The sequence below is a fragment of the Adiantum capillus-veneris genome, chromosome 14, assembly GCF_014529385.1.
Source record: "Adiantum capillus-veneris isolate H3 chromosome 14, ASM1452938v2, whole genome shotgun sequence".
NCBI classification, from domain to species: domain Eukaryota; kingdom Viridiplantae; phylum Streptophyta; class Polypodiopsida; order Polypodiales; family Pteridaceae; genus Adiantum; species Adiantum capillus-veneris.
The window spans coordinates 119,015,969-119,024,382 of NC_140944.1; positions in this window are offsets into that span (position 1 = coordinate 119,015,969).

The following is an 8,414-nucleotide window of genomic DNA, read 5'->3' on the forward strand; positions in this document are numbered from 1 at the left end:
CACATTTCCTTCAATGAGGTGTTCTTGCTCTTCCACACACACAACACTTGCTTCACAACTAACAAGGCATCACCTTTTATGCTCAACCTTCTAATTCAATGCTTCAAAAAAATGTGTAATCTAGCTTCCAAAGTAGCATATTCAGCCTCATTGTTACTATGTGCATCCAATTTGAACCCTCTCTTGCATACTAGCTTCCCTTCTGGATCATAAAGTGATATACCTCCTGAAGCAGTATCATGGCTGTTTTTGTATGAACCATCAAAGAACAACACATGTGCATTGCTGATCTGTGGCACTTCTTCAACTACCTTTCTCACCACCTCTTCCTTAACAAGGAGGAGATTCTTCTTATAGGTCAACAAATCAGCTAGGGTAGCTCTTGTACTGTCTTCCACTAAAAAAGAGAACTCGAATTCTTGCAACTCAATTACCCATTTCTTGACCACATTTGACATGTTAGTGCCATTAATTAATTGTGGCAAAAAGGCGTAACTCATCAAGAAAACAAAAGGTTGGGGTATCAAGTAATGACGAAATCGTCGACAAGCAAATATTACACCGGCCATCACTAGCTCTAGTTCCGAGAATTTTCTCTCTGCTACCAGCTTCACTCGCCTTGCACAATACACTGGCCTCATATAATGGCTGCCCTTCCCCTTTTGCAATAGCATGGCTCCAATGGAATCATCCTCTACTGATGGATTTACATAAAACACTTGCTCCCAATCAAGAGCCTGCATGGCTGACAACCCCCCTAACACCTCTTTCACCTCTTGAAACACTTCTTCACACTTGTCATCCCATTGTAATGGATCATGCTTTGCCACTTGTTGTAATGGATAAAGGAGCTGCAAAGACAATGGAATAAACCGTGCCATGTACTTCACTATGTGTATAAATGTTGCCAATTGCTTTGTACTCATAGGTGATGGAAGAAGAATAATAGACTTAACCTTATCTGGATCAGCCTCAATGCCATTTTTTGACACCATATGGCCCAATAACGTCACCCTTGGTTGTGCTAAATGACATTTCTTGGTATTTAGTAGTCCTCCACATTCATCATATCGAGCCAATACCATTTGCATCTTCTCATGGTGTTCATCCCTACTGCTGTAGACACAGAAGTCGTCCATAAAAGCTTTAACACAACTACCAATAAATGGTGCCAATACCCAATTTTCTCTCTCATGATAAAAGGATGGCCCATTTGTCAAGGCAAGTGGCAATACCGTGTAACAATAACAACCCCATGGCGTAATGAAAGTTGTCTTTGTTTGGTCTTTAAGAGCAATCTTCTAGTGAAAATAGCCTGAAAAACCATCACACACACTGTACCTCTCATAACCTACCATTGAATCCAAGATCTGATCGATGAATGGAAGAGGATATGGGTTCTTCTTAGTGGCTGCGTTTATGGGTTTAAAATCTACACAAATCCTCCACTTTCCATCCTTCTTTGGACTGACTACTACTAGACTCACCCATTCTGTGGTCTCCACTGGAACTATGAGCCCTGCCTTCAATAACTTTTCCATCTCTTCCTGCAAGGATTCCATCTGCTCTTGACCCATCCTTCTTAGCCATTGCTGCACTAGCTTAGCACCTTCTTTCAGCTCTATAAGCATCTCTTCGCCCTTGAACCCTCTGATCTCTTCATATGAAGTATTGAACAAATCAGGAAAACTAGCCAGCATGTGCAAATATATCTCCTTATCCATAGTTGAGAGGTCTCCACTGATCATTTGTGTCATCAATTCCTACTTCTTTCACAATTCAACCTTGGTTTGCATCAGCCCTTCAATTACTTCATAAGGCCCTTCACTTTCATCTTCAACCTCATTTGCAAATGCAAGTAAACCAGACTCCTGGATTTCTTTGTCCATCAAAAGTAATGCAACATCAACATCGTCATCACTACTGGTAGTACTATCACTGTCCTCATCAGACACTGTGGAATAGTCTTCATCACTAGACTCATCCTCATCTTCATAAAGATCCTCCAATCGTTTCCTTGTGTCCATATTATATAGCTTCTTGGCACCTATCTTTCCATAGAGGCTAGTAGTACCATGTCAACAATCTTGAACAGCTCCCACTGCACGTAACCATAGTCTGCCCAGTATAATAGGATATGCTCCCAACCCCGCTGGCATCACATGAAAATCAACCACCGCCTTTGCATCATATGCCTCCACTTCTAAGCTTTTTACAACACCCAAAAATTTTACTTTTTGATTGTTGGCCAATCTGATCCGAAAGCCTGACACCCCAGTCACTGTAAGACCCATCTTCTCAACACATGAGTGTGTTATGACATATATTTGGGCTCCGCCATCAACATAGCCTTGTCCCAAATTTTTCTTTTATGCCACACATCTACTATTGGACAAATGTCTGGTAGCTCATCCATTGCCAACACCTTTACTGAACCTCTCTCTGGCTCTTTCTCCATTGGGCTAACCATCCTCTTCCACTATCTCTTTAGCTTAGGCACCATCTCTATAAGCTTCCCAAAAGTAGCATGTGGCTTCCTGCTTTTCAGATCCTCTTTCAATTCATAGCTTAATTGGCCATCCCCTAGTGGAAAATCTGAAACATGAAACTTGCCTTGACATCCTCGCCTTCATGTCTCTTTCCCTTCTTCTTACTAGGACCTGGGGCACTTCTTCCTTCCTTGTCCTCTATGGTCCTCTTCCCAATAGGCATCACTAAAGTATCCTCTAGCTTTCATGCCTTTTCCAAGGTAACTACACTTATCACTTTTGTCTTTCCCTTTTCCTCTTGGGTTAATCCACTGGCTCCTTCCTCTCCCTTAATTTCAATGCCATAATCATTTGACCTAGTTAGCACCTGTCTTGGCAATGGATACATGTCTCCTCCCATCCTTGCTGGATTATCACATTGCGGGCTGATGTGTCCCAACTCTCTGCAATTATAACATGTGGGTGTCTACCTCCAGAACCTACCATTGCTTTGTCCAACCCCATCCCTAGGTCTTTATTCACCTCCTGGCTGATTTGCAAACCTCCCTTAACCTCGATTATTTTCCACTTGACCTAGCATGTTTAGGCTGAGATTCTTCATTAAATCTACCACTTGACTCATGTCTTGCCTTAGCCCATCATCTTGCACTACTGTAGTGACCACTACTGGTATAACCTGAGGAGTAATAGTAACCACTGGTTCATGATGAACCCCTTGCATGCAACCTTGTTAAGAGTCCATAGGCTCAAACTCAGACCTCCTGGGCAAAGATTCCACCCCTAGCTGGCTCATTTTCCTCAGCTTCCACTCTTTGTTCCTTGCTGCCTCTAGTGCATCTTCATATGTCCTAGGCTTATTTAGCTCCACTCTCCAACGTATATTCTCCCAAAGACCAGCCAAGAATCTGTCCTTCTTCATCATGTCAGGTGGAGGTACTGTGGTGCTAAGGCCTTGCACATCCTCTCCCATGCCAATGAAAACTTACGCATGTACGCATCTACTGGCTCACCTTCCTTTTGCACTAAACCTTGTACTTCTTGCCACACTTTGTGAGGATCTTCTGTTTTCACAAAATCCACTTCCAATCCATGCCTTAGATTGTCCCAACTCAATGTTACAGGTGGATCAGCCACACGCAACTCCTCTTCAAATGCTTTGGAACAAACTCGTGCATTACTCTTCAAACAGATTTGGAGAAGACGTAACATCTACGCCGGGTTATCAATCTGGTTGTTAATGCAGGCAACCTCTATCTTTTCCAAAGAGTCTTCCACATCTTCATCACTTCTTCCATGAACCTCCGGATAAGAGAAAGCCATCGCTACTCAAGTTTTAATGCGTTGAGAACCCCTTCTAACACACGTGCAAGAACCCAAAAACTTTTGACTGACTCAATCCCTAGAAACTTCAATGGAGCTTGTCTGTAGATAAGAGCAAACACATTCACATCAAATGAGTTTTTATAGTTAATCATTGGAATTACAACAGGCAAAGGACATTCTAGTATCTCTCTTAATCTTCTTGGCCCGAACATAAAGACTATGCGCTACTGGAAAATAATCTTCCTGGACACATAAACATTTATCTGGATTTTTTGAGTAAAATGAAAAGGAGTGAATTGAGGGCCATTTTGATCATCCATTAAAGTCAACCATGTAGCTCCCAAGAAAGCACACATATCTTATCCTCTGATTTTGCCAAAATTTCAGCAGCATAACAACATAAATGGCTCAAAAGATCAAAAAACCAGCCATCACAACTTGGAAAATTTTTGGTACAGTTTCCCTAGAAGTAGAGCAGTAAGAACCCAAAATATAGAATGTATATGTATGCATAAAGTGCCAACAATAGAACCCAAGCATCAAGTAGGAATCACTAGTACATAGCCTATGGCGAGGTCACGAAAAGGGTGCTCCAGCCACCTGTATCACCGAAAGGATCTCACATTTGAGAATCCCCCAGCTCAATAAAACCTCACGCTATCGACCCTCTCACGAAAGCAAATCTTGTATAGTCAAGCCTCAGAAATGACTATCTTCCAGAACAAGTCTCAGAAATGGTTGGGACTGCCAAATAAAACCAAGTATGGCTCCACAAAGGTGTACAATGGCAGTATCCATAAGTAACATACAATACAAGACAATGCGCTCAAACAGGTGCCAAGTGATACATACCCACGGCAACTACAAGTGACTCCCACTTGCCAGTGTATCACTCTACTCCAGCTACATGTACTTGTGTGAATCACTATATGTGTACATGTACCCTGTACCCTGTAACCTGTAACTTGTAGTCTGGAATCTGCAACCTGCAATCCCGAAGCTGAAGGTACTCAAAGAAGATCCTCCATGGGGCCGCCAAAATAATGTGAGCGGGATGAAAACAAACACAACACCTTTATAATGACTCGACACACACTCTTGGGATGATATACACACACACTATGGGGCACCACTCGGCTTACACAACCCACTTGGCCGAGACAGGGAACACACCGATGGAGTGAGAGGAGAGAGACTACCCATTTACCCACTCCACACAGAGACACACACACACACACCCCCAAAAAACTCAGCTCAAAAGAGGAGAATTTCTAAGGTTTAGATACAATTGAGCTTGGGCCAACACCAATGGGGAAAATAGCTCACACAATATGGGTAAAATATGCCAGATACAATCACAAATTGGAGCAGAGGCTTTGCTCATAGGAGAAACTTACACAGCCAAAACAAAAAAAAAACAGTGAGGAATTTGGAAAAATTGATAGCACCATCGCATTCGGAACGGCCCAAAACCCCAATCTACAATGTCAAAGTGCTCAAATCCGACCTCGGATGAGTAGTTTATGGCCAAAACAGGCTCCAAAAACAGCAAAAACATAGTTGCGGTTGTTCCTCCTCTTCTCTCCACTTTTTTTCTAGTCTTCTCTCAGGTTTTTCAGTTCCCACACTTAGCTTTATTACTTGGGCACATTTGGCCTTTTAGTTAACCTCAAACGCACCCCGAACATGCCAAAAAGTGGCCTCATAGTGCATAGTTGTCACCCTGCTGCATCCATCCGCACACCTCGTGATCCGAGCCTATCACAAATTTTTGTTTACTATATTTTGTTGGTTTTCCTTGATTCTAGAGGTTTACAATAAAAGAAAGAGTGAGAACAACCTCTTGGAAAAATTCAAAAAATGATTTGATGGGAATTTTTTCTTGACTAGTTCAACGGAGGGGAAAGGTAGAGGGAGAACCTAGTGGTAAAGGGAAGGGAAAATATGTAAATGTGAAAAGAAAAGATATGATGTGGTTGTGGAGCCATGCACCCATGATTCAAGGGTCATGAGTGGCTCATATCATCATGGCTTTGGAGCCATATGATGATTCAAACAGATGGGACCCAAGTGGAAGACTTGGTAAAGGAAGGAAACAGACACATGATTTTGCTGGATTTTTAAAAAATACTTCCACTCCGATCCAAGAAAATTTGTCTTCATCAAAGTTGTAGCTGATGAGCTGGAGATTCTAACCATATTTTTTATAATTTTTGCATCTACGGTCTAGGAGATATGGCCAAAATGGCCGACGCCAGTTTTTTCAACTGTGGTGGAGACCACCCCCTCTACCTTTACACACACACCCTTCCTTTTCCACATTGAGACCTTCTCTAAAAATCAGCCATTAGTATTCTCACCCTCCCCTCCTTCCTCCTCTCTCTCAAGCTCAAAAAACCATCACAAATTCCTCTTCTAATCACCTCTCAAATCATGCTTAATCTTGTTGTAATTCATAAGTTCTCATTCAACCCCTTTCTATTATTACTAGATATGTATTGATTTTATGTAGATTCTTTACATTTTAAAATAAGGAAGCTCTTGGACTCAAGCTATGAAGGAAGGAGTGAAGACAACACAAGTGATGATGGAGCCAATTAGTTGCAAATTGGTCAACAAATCACTTGGAAGGAGCTTCCTAATTGGTTGAATGTCCCTAATCAAGATTCATTTGTACAAATTACACTTGGATCTTAACCTCACTCCTAATCACTCTCTTTCCTATATAAAGAGTCCCCCCCCTTTGTAATTTCAAGTCTCCCTCAGCCCCATTGAGTCTTTGTATCACTCACCATGAGCCCATAAAACTCATTCATTCACTCTATTCTTGCACATTCTAGAGTGCAAATTGTTTTATGCTAGTAACCTCCCCTCCTCTTACTTATGTTAATTAAGAGAAATCTTTTATGTGTGTGTGAGAGTGCTTGATGTGATTTTGGCTAATCCTTGAGTTGTTGTTTAGTAATCTACATGCTATTTGTGTTGGGAGTGCTTGAAGTTATCCATTCCTTGTACACACACTAAGGTTAATGCTTCATTCCTAGTGATACCTCTCTCTCTCTCTCTCTCTCTCTCTCTCTCTCTCTCTCTCTCTCTCTCTCTCTCTCTCTCTCTCTCTCTCTCTCTGTGTGTGTGTGTGTGTGTGTGTGTGTGTGTGTGTGTGTGTGTGTGTGTGTGTAGCGGTCCTAGTCCACGCTTCCAAGACTAGGTGGTGCCCTCATTTCATTTCCCTTGTGGCGCAATGGAGTTTGTTTTGGTGTAGAGGCCGCCATTCCAAATTTCCTTCGTCACAAATCGGTGCCCCCACTGAGGAGTTCTCAAGCAGCGCTTTGTCAATCCTATGAAGGAAGATCCATCAAATTCTCCGAGACTTCCACTATGGTCTCCCCAAGAAGCTTGAGAAAAGAAGCGTCTTTATCGACAAGCGGCACGTATGCGGGTAAAGAGAGTTAACTACATACACCCTTCTTTGCTTCAAGGAAAATCTTGTAGTCATCAAGTCCCTAGGTCAAAGCATTGTGTTGAGTGCTTTGTGGCTAGTGTGAAGACACTTCCTTTGAAGCCTCGACTTCAGGTGGTGTAAGCACTCTCAAACTCGGGTATTAACAAGTTTTTGGAGGGGGAGCTACACATCAATGGGGTGCGGTATTGGCAAGAGGGTACATATGGTGATGCACTCCAACTACTACTAGCAAGAAGGCTCAAGGTGGTTGAGAGGGTAGCCATTGAACCCTATGAACTCTACAAAGCTGAAGATGGTCACACCAAAGCTAGGCTAATCACTGGTAAGCAAATTCTTCGCATCTCTCAAATGGTGGGATCCAAGAGAGCTCAACTTCAATGAAGTGCTTCATGGAAGTTTGTATTTAATGCACCAATGAATAATCCCATTTTCTACAACTTTCAATCAGTTCAGAATATTAGGGTGAATGTGCGCATTGATAGAAAGATTTTTTTCCAACAAAGATTGGTCTTCTATTTTGGAGCTGAGAGGTTGAGAGAGATATTGTTGTCCCCTGACCCTATAATATTTCCTATTTTGGAGTATAATGTATCTTTTGATGTTCACATCTTCATCTTGCTTTAAGCATACTCCATGAATCATAGGGATTTATATGGACCTTTCCAACCTCTTGCTAGACAAACTGTGCATATAATAATAGCTAGCACAAAGCTTAGGTTCCAAAACATCATAAGGAACTTACTAGTCCCTCGTCGTCTAGCTGAGATTAATGCATCTATCAATCCATTTATTCTACCCTTAATAAGATATGATTTGGGCCTAGACTTTTTCATCTTTGTGCTGTATTGAGAGGAAGGCAACCCATTTTATGATGGCTTTATCTAATTTTTTTGAGCGTAGTGGGGAAAATGCTGGGGATTTTTTGCATAACTTAGAGATGGCTTTCCTTGTCTCTGGGAGGGATGACGAAGCATTGAAATTGAGAGCTTTTCCTTTGGTGCTCAAAGAAGAAGCTAGGGTATGGTTCCAGGCTCTAGATCCAACCCAAAGAGATGATTGGGAGGGATTGAAGGCGGCTTTCCTACGAAGATTTCAACGAGCCAATTCGGCAGAAGAACTATGGCAACGGCTTCTGGCCC